We start from the raw sequence: 13,984 nt of genomic DNA, 5'->3' as shown, positions 1-13,984 counted from the left end.
CATTTCAGTAAAAGCAGAAAATGTCAGCCTGCTGGTTAAAAGTTGCTGAAGTATTTCAGTCTGGAGTCTGAAGTGGCCTTCCCTAGAGCAATCCCCTTGCATGGGTAAAAAAAAAAAAAAGGTGACAGGTGTCTTACTTAAAGGAACATTGCTGGTAGTGAGAACTAGAAGAATTTTTTTTTCCAAGATGAGAAGAGAGCGAGCAGGCAGAATAACACAAACACTGGACTTAACCTTGATCTTAATTTCACAATAGCTGGGGGAAGTGAGAAAAGCTCCTTATACAGATGTCCAACGTCTCTTTCTAACACTGAAATGGAATCATAGTTCACATTTTATAGTTTTTTTCCAAACATACAACGCATTAAGGAGACATGTCCTTCTGAATTCAGTGAAACATCCTCACTCACCAGGTGGCCACTAGCTGCACAGGGGGTCAAAGTTTAAGGAAGGAAGAGGCCATTTTGTTTTTCACCATGGACCTGAAACTGCTGATGGATGCACTTCCTAAGTCTTTGCATCCACACACACACATGCTGGAGCAAATGGTGTGACTGTATGCTAATGTTCTTGCTTGTGGCCATGCATTATCTGCTCAACAGAGCAAAAGATTAAAAACAACCACAGATCACTTGTGTTTTGAAGAAAAAAAAAATATTTGTTCAACAGCATTTTGCACTTCTCTCTTAATGCCACAAGGCATTCGTGTTGAGTAATGAGTCAGACTAATCCCTCATTGGTTTCTGTGGCTTTGAGCATTAAAACTTGATGCGTCTCCTCACTTCACTGTAAATGCCTGTGGACCTCTTAATGTACAAGCCAAATGCCCTGCTGGGTTGGATTGACCGTAATGGATTTGGTCCAATGACAGATATCCCGCTCTCATAAATTGATTTGATCTCTGAGGACATAAAATTAGAGAATTTTTACAATTGAAACATCAATGGGACATAGACCACAACTGAGGAGATGGGGAAAGTCAATCCCTCCTAAACTGGCAGTGGAAGAATCAAACATGTTACTCAAGTGACTGGTTATTACTACTTCTGATCTACTTTTATCTTAATTTTGTGAGGTTGCTGATTTGCTTAATAAATCAAATGCATCTTGCTAATTTAAATCCCAAAGCAGCTGCAACTAGTAAGTAAAATTTCTTCAGACGTTAGTCAGTAAAGTGTTACTCGAATGCTTTACCTTTTATTTGCGAGCCTAAAAATAACATAACATTAGTTCTAATACTTTTTTTTTTTATTGTTAATGCTGTTATCGACATATTTTAGCATTAAAGATGTGTAATCCATCACAGGGTCTATTTTTAAAATCAGTCACTCAGCCAGAGTCCGATTGCTCATAAATTCAGCATCGAATGAAGTGATCAGATTACATTTAATGCATTTTTTTGTATCCGCGGGCCTCGGCTATAAATTAAAACCATCTGAAAGCGTCTGGAGTGCATTTCATTTTGCCTTGATTCATGCACTGTAATATAACCCCTCTCCGATTCCCTGTGTGGCACAGGACAGCGGGGCGAGTGAGCTGAGTGCGTCAGGAGATTAAAACCTACCCGAGAGATTGGAATCAGGATGTAGGCATCAGATAATATACTAGAGATATAATGAAAGTGCAAACAAAAACCTGGCACAAGAGAAACGCCTGCTCATAAAATCTCTTCTCTCACCATTGTCTTTCTAACAAAAGAGATTCCACAAGCCTGGCGCCCTGCAAGTTATTAACAGTTGACTGAATTACATACTTCAGAAACTTAAGTGATTTGAGTTTTGCCCTAGCTTTTCCATAGCCAGACAATGTGTGTAGATATCCTCATGAAGGCTAAGTAAACAAGGAGCACATTGTATGAAAGAGATACAATGAATGCGCTGATGGGAATACATCCAAAGATCACATGTGTAAAACTGTAATCACATAAAACTGACCCATCAATAAAATAAAGGTGTCAAAATATTCAGTTTCCTGCATAGACAGACAAGCCAATGAAACAGCGTTAGCAACTGCAATTCTATGAGGGGAGATTATGACGTGTAAAGCTCTTGCACTCTGTCAGTGCAGTGCTGAGGCCCTCTTCTCCGCAGGCTGGGTTTACACCTTTGTGTCCTTGTGTGCCCGGCTGCTGTAGTGATAGATTGGTCGTCGCTTTCACGTTGGGAGCAGCACTGAATGAGACGCCTGCCGGACAGCTGTGCTGGCACACGCTGCTATCCTTGCTGCCAAGTTGCAGAGCCTTTTTACCCCCTCTGCTCCCTGAACACTGCTCAGTGCTTACCGTCAGCCTCTTCCCTGTCGTGCTTCAATGACAAAACACACGTCAGGCTTTAACAGCTCACTTTGCACTGGCTTGGCGGATCCAGGCCAGCTTTTGTGTTATTGGCAGGGTCGCTGTCTGAGGTGTGTGCTGGGCCAGTGGAGCATACAAGGTCATATTTGGTCTCTGCTGTTCATGTTAATATATTAGGTGACTCAGATGATTAGTGCAGACACACACAGGCTGCAATTTCCCAGGCTTGTGGGAGCTGTTATCATTTTATTTAAAGTCTAAAACAACTCACATTAAACACCTTCCTAGGAGAGGCATTACAGCAGAATCCTGAAGTAGCTGCCACTGTCAGGTTCTGAAGACCTTGAATTGAGATGTACTTTTAGTTACAGTAATTGAAGAAGTTAACATGAAAAATGTAGAGGGGTGTAATATATGATTAGCATTTTGCTGTGGCACCAGACTGCATTAATAAGAGATGATGAAAAATCAATAGCAATCATTACACCACTGCGCAGGATAAAATATTAACTAGTTTGGAAACTGACCTGAGGAGATTTCTTTTCCTCCAGTAGAAAAGGCTTGATGTGGTTATTCGTAATAAACACCTACAGGGCTGCAAAAACTAGCAGGGGAAATATCATATCTACCAAAGAAAGGAAAGATGAGCAGTTAACCTTCAGCATAATTACATTAGATCAACCTGTCTTTGTATATGTATTTTTTTTTTCAGTCCAGTACAGGAGGGTGAATGTATCTGAGCAGAGAGCATACAGTACAAATACACCCTGGGAAATTCAGTTCCTGCATCTGTAAGCTTATATTGACCCCAAACTTCAAAATGTATATCACGGCTTTGTGGAAACATCTGTCAGTGCCATTGTATGCTTTCACAAATGACTTTGATCTCTTCGAGCTACTTCAAGTGCGAATGCAGAATCTGTTTCTATGCCATGTTGTGATCGTCTGTATTAAAAGCATATCTTTTAAACAGGAAGCAGATGATGTCATTAACCAGATCCTCCATACATCGTTGCCATTGTCAATGAGGACTGTATTCCTCCTTTTCCTATCTTTTGTGAATGGATTCCCAGTGGAGGGATCGACATGGATTTCACAAACAATTTATCCCAAATTGCAGGAAAATTGACTGCAGATCTTAGCGAGAGGACAAGGGGAAAAAAAAGTTGAATGAGCTTACAATGATCCACAGGGTATTTATTCACCAAGGCTCTCATGGTCGTTCCACAGGCTTCTCTCCTTTCAAAATAACCCATGGCCCCCTTTTCAAACCGCCCTCCAACAACCACCACCCCCCACCCATTCGTTCGCTGTTTCAAATGTATTAATGGGCCGGAACCTTCCTGGATGATCTTGGCCCTCTCCCTAATGAAAACACTCTGTGGCTGGATCCCAGTGCAGTAATCAGGATCTGGCCTCCAGAGCACTGGAGCATGCAACATGCAGAGCAGGAAGAGCCCCCCAGTGACCCCACACTGTGTCCTTCAGTCACCCCATGTTGCCCTGTGCCCTCTCTGGCCTGGGCCTCTTCTCTTCTAAAGCTCTCAACACCTGAAGCCACAAGCGAGGACCTCTACAGTTTGAAGAGTTTGATAGGGTAGAAACACCACCCATTATCAAATTTACTGTTTATGTAATGTAAATGAGGTGTAACGCTCTGCAATATCACAGTTTTGTAGGCAATTAGAGCTTATGGAAATTCAAAAGATTTTGAGTATGTGTTGATGTAGTTCTATCCTGTGGCAAGCTGTTTTTTTTCAGGCTCATTTCTAGACAAAATGTTAGACAATATTTACTCTGACATGTATTCAAATAATCTCAGTATGTATCTCAGTGAAGAAAAGTTGCTGTTACATGTTTCAAAATATTACATCATCTTTAACTGTGAAAACTGTGTATACTGTGCTTTGGGCATCTCTGATTCATCATCAAATCAGGGCCCTCAGCTACTATAAACAGAAGCTAGCCGCATATTGTAAACAGTGAAATAAAAGCCTTCCACTTCCCAGGGAGGTGTCATTTTTAAAAGCTGATCGGGACAAAACAGAAGCAGAAACCATGTCTTGGGCTCTCTCTGTGTTTAGCCTGTCGGTAGCCAGAAAGCCTTTGTTTGGTCTGCTTTGACAGGTCTCCTTTAGTCTCCACTCTCTGTCCCCCCAGGCCCCAGCCTTCAGCCTCGAGGTAAGCCCGAGCCAGATGTGGCGACCCAGGGTTCTTTACAGCTGCATGTGTAGAGGGGCACTAGAATGATGGTGCAGTCACCGGGACGCGCATCATCTGTTTTAACTTGTCTGTCTTCCCTGACAGACCCGCTGAGTGCTGTTTTCATTCCCCTTGGATAATATCTTTTACAGTTTCGCAAAACTGTCAGCAACCTAAAGGACCGATCCCCACCTGCCTGTACTGTTGCCCATCACCCCTAATGACAACCAGACACCCTCAAAGACAGGGCACTAAGGTGCTAACTACCCCACAGAGCTACAGTACACCTAGCACACATGTACCAGCTCAGATTTTCCAGATAGAATGTAATGTTCAGTTTATTTAGCTGAAACATACATTATGTGATCTTACTGTTGTCTTTTTTTGCTTTTCGGGGGGGTGGGGTCCACTTTTTGATGTTCTTTTTTCTGCTAGTAAACATGCACCACTTTTAAAATTGGCTTAAAAATCTTTGCGAATCTCGGGGATGTAATAATGTAATAGAGGGTTGACGTCGCTCAAACTCAACGACACAAGATAAATTCTGAGGACCATTTTCGCAAATCGTGAAAAACGCCCCTCTTACTTCAGTTTATGCGAGAGACATTTATGTGTGAGCACTTCTTCAGGGCAATTTATTTGAGAATAAAAGAGGAGCCAACCTTCACATGTGTTAGTGGAGCGTGTGACAACTACACTATGGTCTGCATTTGTTTTTCTTGGGCTCTTTCATTCTCTCTCTCTGACCTTGGGGGAACAAGGACCAGTGGGCAATTGTCTAGTGTCTCGAATAGTTAAGTCAGACATTTTGCTGCTCTACAAAGAACTGCAGACCCACTAACTACTGAAGAAATTACAGAGAAAAAATAATGAAAGAAAATCTGTCAGATATGAAGAAGTCTCAGCTTTTTAGTGTCAGTGCTCAGCCAGGCATAAAATGCTCCATTTAGACCCCCGTTCCAGAAACAAAGCTTTCTGGCACAGCCTCGCAGGTAGTGATTGTCTGAGAATGTACAGAAAGATTTCCATGTCTCCCTAGCCCCCCGCCTTTCTCCTCCACTTCCTCCAGCCCTCCCTCTCTCCTCATATGAGACTGTAGCGTTCAGCAGCTCAACTAGGAGTTGTGAAGCAAACTTGGTGAAAAGCAGCAGGAGATGAATCTCTTTAAGTCCCCTTGAACAACATAAAACAGTCTGGGCTTCCATTATTCAGGGGCCTGCACTGCTTGTTTACAGTAGACTGGGCCCCGCTGCACCTGCACTCCGGATGGCCTGACAGCTTGATGGGCCCTTTAATGGTGATTCACTGGCCAGATATATGTGGATAAAAATGGAATTCTGGGAGAGCAATCTAATAAGAAAATAAAGCGCTGAATGGTTGCCATGGATGTTGGATGAGCTTGTTGGGCCCTGTTCACCAGACCATGCTGGCTGGAAATCAAATCCAAACTTTGATCTTGGGGCTTTATTACATGCTATCACCTCAGCTATGGGTCCCTTCAAATAGAGTGTCACCGGGTCAAGTAGATGGTACTTTAGTTTTACCTTTTAAAACTCGGGCTTTAACCTTGATGCTCTGTAAACAGGAATTCAATCCCAGTGTTGAAGATTATTTGGGTGTCTGTGGCAGTGTGCCCATAGTAAACTGTACAGTAAATTCTATACAGAAAAGAAATAAAATATCAGACTGGTATGGAGCTATGCCAAAAAATATTTCTAAACTGTAAATCTGACAGTAAACAGAGCACTCAATTGCGCTGAATAAAAAGCAGAACAAGCACCAGAGAGACCAAAGTTTACTAGGTTAAATGGTCTCTAGAGAAAATGTTCATATTTCTTATGCTAAACAAGCAACTTAAAACGCAACAAATTTTATTATAATTATATTATTATATAATGGATATGATTACATTATAATATAATTAGTGGCTATGATCTCTGAAGGCTTCTGACCCTGCTATTTCCAGCCTTTCTTCAGTGAGATATAAGGTATCCAGAGGCAGTCCAGTCTCTATGATGTTCAACAGCATGTACCCATTAAATGCAGAGTACATGACATGCACTCACGCACGCACGCATGCATGCACGCGCGTGCAAGCACACACACACACACACACACACACACACACACACACACACACACACACACACGCACGCACGCACGCACACAACACAAACATGAAAGGACACACATGAGCACATACAAATGCACGCACTCACACACAAACACATAGATCCAGGGCTCTAACGTGAGGTGCATTGATCTCCCTTGTCATATATCATTAATGAGGGTATTAAATCCATGTTTAGGAAGCAGAAGGCTGGCTTTAAGCTGTTTTGCTGGAGTAATGCAAAAGACCCTTGCAGAAATCTCCCCCAAGGAAGGGCCAAGCTCGGCCTCTCTTTGGCTGAGGAGCACATTAATGGAGTGATGTCATGGTAGCTCATATAACTGGTTCTGTCCAGGGACAGGGAGAAAATTCAAGTCTGTGACCCATAAAGTGACCCTAAATCAGCAAATGATAATGTGCAATCATTGAAAGCATATGTACATATAAATGCCACTACCAAAAACTGGAAACTTTTCTTTTTCATGAAAAAAAATATTCAACTGATGATACTGTAGGTAGCAAATAGCAAGCATACGGTGCATCCTTATTAAAAAAAAACAACAAAAAAAAAAAACCTTGTCATACTGTACACCAGCTGTATTGATCAGGCTAAAATTCTCCCCTATGTGCCTCACCCCTGAGTTATCATTGCATCATTATCATCCGGAGTTTGGAGAGATGCTACAGTATGATATGGCAAATGGACTCACTATTGATTTTGTCAGAGAAAGACAGAATGGCAGATGGAGAGGAAGTCAAGAGAGAACATCTGGAAGGGGACAGGGAGAAAAGGGTGTATGAAGGGCCTCAGATGATAGATGATACAGGAGGATAGAGCTACACATAATCCTTTTGAAATCTGCAACCGTGCAACGTAGAAGAATTTCTGTGGAACAAATATTTGAAGTGAGTGGACCTAAAATAGGCAGGATATGTCTGTTTCACACTTCTTGTACTCTCATTGCACATGATAAATAAAATTAAAAAATCTTTTTTTTTTTATCTTGCATTAAAGGGAAATTGAAGACTGTAGCACATTAGAAAATGGCAACTTTTCTCTGACTAATCCCATTATGAGAGGGAGTCTTCGCTTTGGAGCAAAGCTGAGGTGTTAATGTGATGAGCAGCATGAATGTTGAAAAAAAAATGGGACAATCCTTCCTTTCGGGAAAGGGATATCCTGAGGCACAGCTATATAGACCTTAAGTGCTGACAAAGAAGATATTGTATTTTTCCAGTAATCCTTTTAAACACCACAAGGCAGAAGCATGCAGTTCATTTCAGAGTAATGCTTTTAAATTTCATTGAGGAAAGACTCCTTTTGTGATTTTATCAATCATTTATTCCAAGCCTCGCAGAAAAAAGGTGAATATTCATGTGCATGGAAGTCACAGTGTGCCTCTGCAAAGACAAATTCTCAGAAAGTAAAATAATGGCAGCAATTCCTCCTGAATCAGGTCATCCACACATACCAAAAGACCAGTATTTTTTTTCCTCCTTTCTTCCCACTGGCTTGGTTTGTTTTGTTCTGCTTGATTAACCGAGAATGCTGGAAACTGTATGTATTGTTTCCGCACCATGAGCAGTGTCTAAAATATTTGCTGTGCATTAAATACTTTAGCAGACAATCAAAATCCTTTCAGCACTCCCCATTACTGTGAATAGGCTTAAGGGAAAATAATGTGCTGGGCATGCTAGTTTTGGAAAACATGTCAACAATTTATCGTCAGTAGAGTTTCTCGCTGTCAGGTGGAGCTTACTAGGGGCTACGATTAGTGCGGATTTGTGTGATGCACCATAACCTTGACACTGAACTGTGAAACAGCTTCACGCAACATTCCAAAGCACCTGTCAATCAACTCACACCTACAAGGATAAATATCCATCTGCTAGGGCAGCGCTTTGAAAGATGCATTACAGTGAGTCCTGTGTAGCTCTTTCAGTTACATCAGGAATATGTTTTGAGATATATTCTTAGCTGAACTTTCTGTTTTTGTTTCACAGCTGACATTGTGATGTGCAAGAATCAACTTTACAAGCAAACTGGCCCACAAAATGCTCAGGAGGATTGTGTGGTGACTTTAAAACATATAGTTATGACTTGAGAAGGTACAGACAGCTGCATCGAATGCTGGCAGGTCTGCCTCCCCAACACGAGACTTTCTGACCAGACAGTCTCCTCATTACCACCAGCACAGGTGGCTCCTCGCTCCAGTCTGCTCTATTGTTCAGACTTTGGGCACTATGAGAGTACCATTAACAGTAGAGGTTATGCGAAATGTGAAGGTGGGAGGAAACACATTTTTCAATACATTAATTTTTAGGAAGCATCTTTCACAAATGTCTCCGCTATTAGATGACCTGTGGGAAGCTGTTGAATGAGTTTCACCCAGCGTTCAAGGTAGGATAGCAGCTTTTAGGAAGGGCATAGGTCAGAGAGCATTTGCTTTCATAAAACTGGCTTTAATCACTCCTTTGCCACTTACTGCTTAGGCTGAACTTTTGGCGTGTGCATGCATGTCTGTGTCTGTGTATACATTTTCTTCTCTGTGTGCAAATCTACTAGCTTCATTTGTCTTTCTAAGATATAAAGGGAACTTAATTTGTTTATTGTAAAGTCACTGTCTAGAGTAGCCAAGCAAAAACAGCATAAACCACTTAGTGGCTAGATGTCTTTTTGAATTTACTGCAGGATTTTTAACACGTCTTTTTCCTTGCCAACAACTGCAGATACTTTATGCAACATCTCATGGCTGAGAAATACAGGAAGTCTGGCGGCTTTACCAGGGGAAGCTGGAAGTGTCGTGGGGCATCCCACTGAGAGGAAAGATGGACAGAGGTGTGGTGGAGTGGCCGGGGCACCTCACAGGAGACCAAAAAGGATTTCACACCAGTTGTGGCCAATTGTTTTGGCTTATTTCAGAGTTTATCTCAGGCTGTTAACAACTCCACCTCAGAGGCAGGAGTATAGATATGAATGAGCAATAGTTCTACACAACAGATTGTGAGATAAAAATATGTTAATTATTCTAGCTTGCAGTCAGATAAAAAAAAAAAAAGAATTCCCTAGAATGCTTTTGTTATAACACTGAATGCCGTTTGTGTTGTCATGAAGCTAACAATAACAAGATTAATACACTGGCCTCGCCCCCTGCCATTCCTCCTGGATTAAGGCATTGGCAAGGTGGTGAAGCTGTCAGTCACTGACATGTCTGGACGCATCAACCACTAATCATCAGAGTTTAAAAAACTCCCTCACCTCTAACAGATTAGGATGACTGATACATCACGGCAGCAGGCACCACTGCCTCAACATGCACCATAAATTTTTCAAAATTGAAACAGGATGAAATGGCCACACTCCTAAAGCATGTTTGGGATTCCCGTTCGGGCAGATTAAAGAATACTTTTTCCTGGTTTGTACCTCGCATTCACCACACAAAGTTTGACAAAGGCTGGCAGTCTCTTTGACATCCCTTCATTTGGTGCTCTGTGCCATCAGGTCTCTTGAGGGTGGGAGATGAGTGGCATGGTGAGGTACATATTTGCCTACTGGTGTGATGCAAGGGCAGTGTTTATGCGACATCATAAATATGCATGTTGCTTTGTGCAGGGCATTTATGACAGTGGAGTGACAGTATTTGCACTTTCAGAGGTCATTTACCTGTCATCTACTGTGACAGTAGGGATGAACAAGGCAGAGGACAACTACACATCACATTCTGATAGGACAGTTTGAAAGGCTTTAAGTGACTAAGGGGACTTTAATTATTAAGTTTATTAATTATTATGATGTAGTGTAATGTTTCCCCTAAACTAGAATTGCTGCCTTACATGTAAAATGATCTATATGAGGTGAGAAGATTTTGAATATATCCCTCCAATCGGAGATAAGGACAGAAGTATACTTTAAGTATTTATAAAAGAAATAGCAGAAAATATGTTCCCCACAGTTTTTTCTTCTTTGGTCTTTCATCTTTCTTCCTGTCTTCAGGATACTGTTCATAAGCTGATTGGGGTTAATGCACTAGCCAATAGCACAATGCTGCACTTCTGTTCCCCTCTGCTCCTTTTTGGGGGTGGTGCTACTTTGGAGTATACATCAGCCCTAGCGTCAAAATAATGTTTCCCAGACCTGAACACTGGCCCCGGCATGTGGTATCACTTTGATGGAAGATTAGCAAGGCTGATATCATCAGGCCTTGTGACCTGATGCTTGTCCCATGGATGTACGCAAACATCATGAAGCTGTCTTAGCTATGAGGTTGCCCCAGAATTTCTTAAATAACAGCATACTTAAGGTACTCTCAGGCCAGTTTGCATTTCAGGGAATCAAAAAGACTTGGGCATAGAGACATTGCCATTAATAGACTGCTAATTTCAGACTAGAAATGGAAAAAAACACCAAAAACAAACCATCAAATGTGGTGTGTGATGTCATCTTAGATATACTGTAAGTGCAGGCAGCAATGGATGGGTCTTTTCCTGGGATGACACAGGTCAGTCAGAGGAGGTGCTCATCAGCCAGGATGAGCTCTGGATAACTATGTGCCCTTGCCCCCGCCTCAGACAGATCACGCGATGTGCAGAGCTATGTCCAAATGAACACAGGTGCTCTGATTCGTCCTGCGTGTTCAAACACAAATCCAGGCATCTAAGGAACCATGCTATCCTTCCCCAAAGACCATCTGCCCCAGGGGATCTAATGTCAACAATGAGGGGATGTTTTGGAGCTATGGTGCACTCTAAAGTTCTGAGTCAGAGATGTATGGAGAGCAGGGGCATACTGGACACTGGATATGCATTCTTTGATATCTTTAAAAAGATATTTCACAATTTTTTTCATGAAGTGAGAGTAAAAAATAAACCGTGTTCACCAGGGATACTGAATGTTTTGTAAACTGAGCCCTGTAATTCAGGCATTTTCTACAAGGACAAATGTAGTGTATGAAGCTATAATGTAAAATAATGGGAGGAGGTACAACAGGAAAACAGTAAAAAGATTTGTAGAAACTGCAAATCATATGTGTCAGTAAGTTGAGAAACTGATAAACCCCATCAAAACCAAACCCTGCTGTGCTGAGACTCACAATAGTTCACTATTTCCCATCTTGGATACAAGTCTCAACAATCTCCTCTCACTGGGTCAAAGAGCTATATGGCACAAGTCCAAACACAGGCCTACAGTAAATAGAGAGTGCTTCAGAGTGCATAGAGCCCTGCTGCAGAGGGACAGTGTTTGGATAGGCCCTCCTCCATCTCATGCACATGGACTTAAGTTGAATTAATGCGCTCACATGCTGCATGCTAGATTTATGTACCTCAAAGTGCCGTTCCATCTCCTCAGCTCAGTGCTCCTGGGTCTTTCACCAGCATGTAACCTCACATTGATAACTTTGAAGCATATATTGCAAAAAGCAAACAACAGCTGGGATACTTGTAACCTGAGTCCATGACAAGTGCAAACATACACATGTTGCCTTTTTTTGTCAGTTTTCCTTCCTTCCTTGTTTACCAAGCTAGGAGATAGGAAGTGTTAGCCACAGGCTTTTCCTTGGTGTTTGTCCATTGTCAGCGTGTTATGAGCTAACATGACTAGTTATCTGTGTAGGAAATCACCAGAATATGTGCACAACTTTATAGTGTAAATAATTTTGGGGAAAAAAATCAAGTAGTGACAATGCCTGTGGGAAAATGAAGTAATATTTATGTACAGTGTTTTTGTTTACTGTACAAAAATGGGCAGGGAGGAGGTGATGCCGAAAAAACAAAAACAAAAAACAAACCTATTTTCTACTTTCCTCTCACTGCCTGGATCTGGGGATGATCGGTCCCTGGCATGAGCCCCAGGCACAGAGAGTAACGATACACTCCCTAAAATGATTATCCTGTTCAAGTCTATCCCCGCTCAGCTACAAGACTCATTAGGGCTGGAAGGACAGAAGAAAGACGGAGGAGTCAGGGGATGGTGCAAGTTTGTTTTTGCGTATGAGTATGTGTTCGGGCAGAAAGGGAGTGAGTATGATCAAACGCAAGGGGGAGGCAGGAAATGATGCAAGGCTGTAAAAAGACAAACTGCTGGTGATGCTTATTTTCATTACACTCACCACTAAAAATGGACTAAGGTCTGAGGGCCTGAAAGGTTAGGGCTGATGTCTTGGAAATGACCAAACTCTACAAATAGCCCTCCTACCCCCGTCTGGATGTCATTGTTTGAATTCCGCCTGGAATATGAATAGTTCCTAAAGGGTCAGGAACCCAGGAGATGGATATTTCCCTCATGTCCAAATCTACAGAGGAAAGGAAATATTAAACAACTCCACTGCACCTTGATGTTTCTGCCCACCAATCTTTTTTTTTTTTTTTTCCTGACAGGAATCCTTCATATCAAGGAAACAAACTGGATGCATAGCATGCCCTTACCATCTCTAAAGTCTGTACTTCAGCATCAGAATGACACAGAGAAAAACAAACTGAGAAAGAAAGAGCTGCACTCTCAAACAGGAAAGTAAGGGGCAGTAGATATCAAACTGTCAGTGTCAGTCTATATACAGCATCTCCATAAACTGCTGGATACAGACTGGCTCAGCATGAGGCCAGGGCCCCCATTCAGCAGAGCGTTCCACTAGAATGAGCCCAGGGGAGTCTTGGGCCAGGTAAAGTACTATCCCAGGCCCTGTCTTCTGCGTCTAGAATCACAGCCCATCTAATGAATGAGACAGAGCACGTCCACCACTGACTCTTGGAGTCATTAACAACCTTCACTCACAAAGATTTATAACTTCATGATAAATGCATGTGTGACTAAGTACAATAAAGACACTTCCAAGGATAACAGTTTATTTTTGTTCAAGTGTGTGTGTGTGTGTGTGTGTGTGTGTGTGTGTGTGTGTGTGTGTGTGTGTGTGTGTGTTCCATAATTATCCCTTTTACGGTGTGCACCTTAAAGATGAGCTCAACACATTTACAAAAAAGGTATTTAAAAATATATTGTAATTTAGGTAATGTGCCCATTTGATATGCATGTATTCAGTTTAACCTGTGCTTAATGCTAATATATGAGCGACATCTTGAAATAGAAATGTCCCTCCACTCACAGTAATAGAAACCCATAAAGCACATTATGTGCAGAATGCATGTGAAGTTTAAGTAATCTGATAAAAAAAATTCATTTGGAGCAAACCTCCAGCAAACCTAAACTGCACACAGAAACACACAACTGCACATAGGAACAGACACACAGCACTATCTGGCAAAGAACACAGCAGGTAATCTGAAGCAGTTCCAGGACTGTGCTGCTTAGATGGCTTCATGCCTTGAGGGCCTGCTAAACACTACTCCCTTGGCTAAAGCCCCACAGAGGAAGAATCAAGGAGAAA

Source organism: Archocentrus centrarchus, chromosome 22 (genome assembly GCF_007364275.1).
Source record: "Archocentrus centrarchus isolate MPI-CPG fArcCen1 chromosome 22, fArcCen1, whole genome shotgun sequence".
NCBI lineage: Eukaryota > Metazoa > Chordata > Actinopteri > Cichliformes > Cichlidae > Archocentrus > Archocentrus centrarchus.
This window is presented reverse-complemented; position numbering follows the sequence as displayed.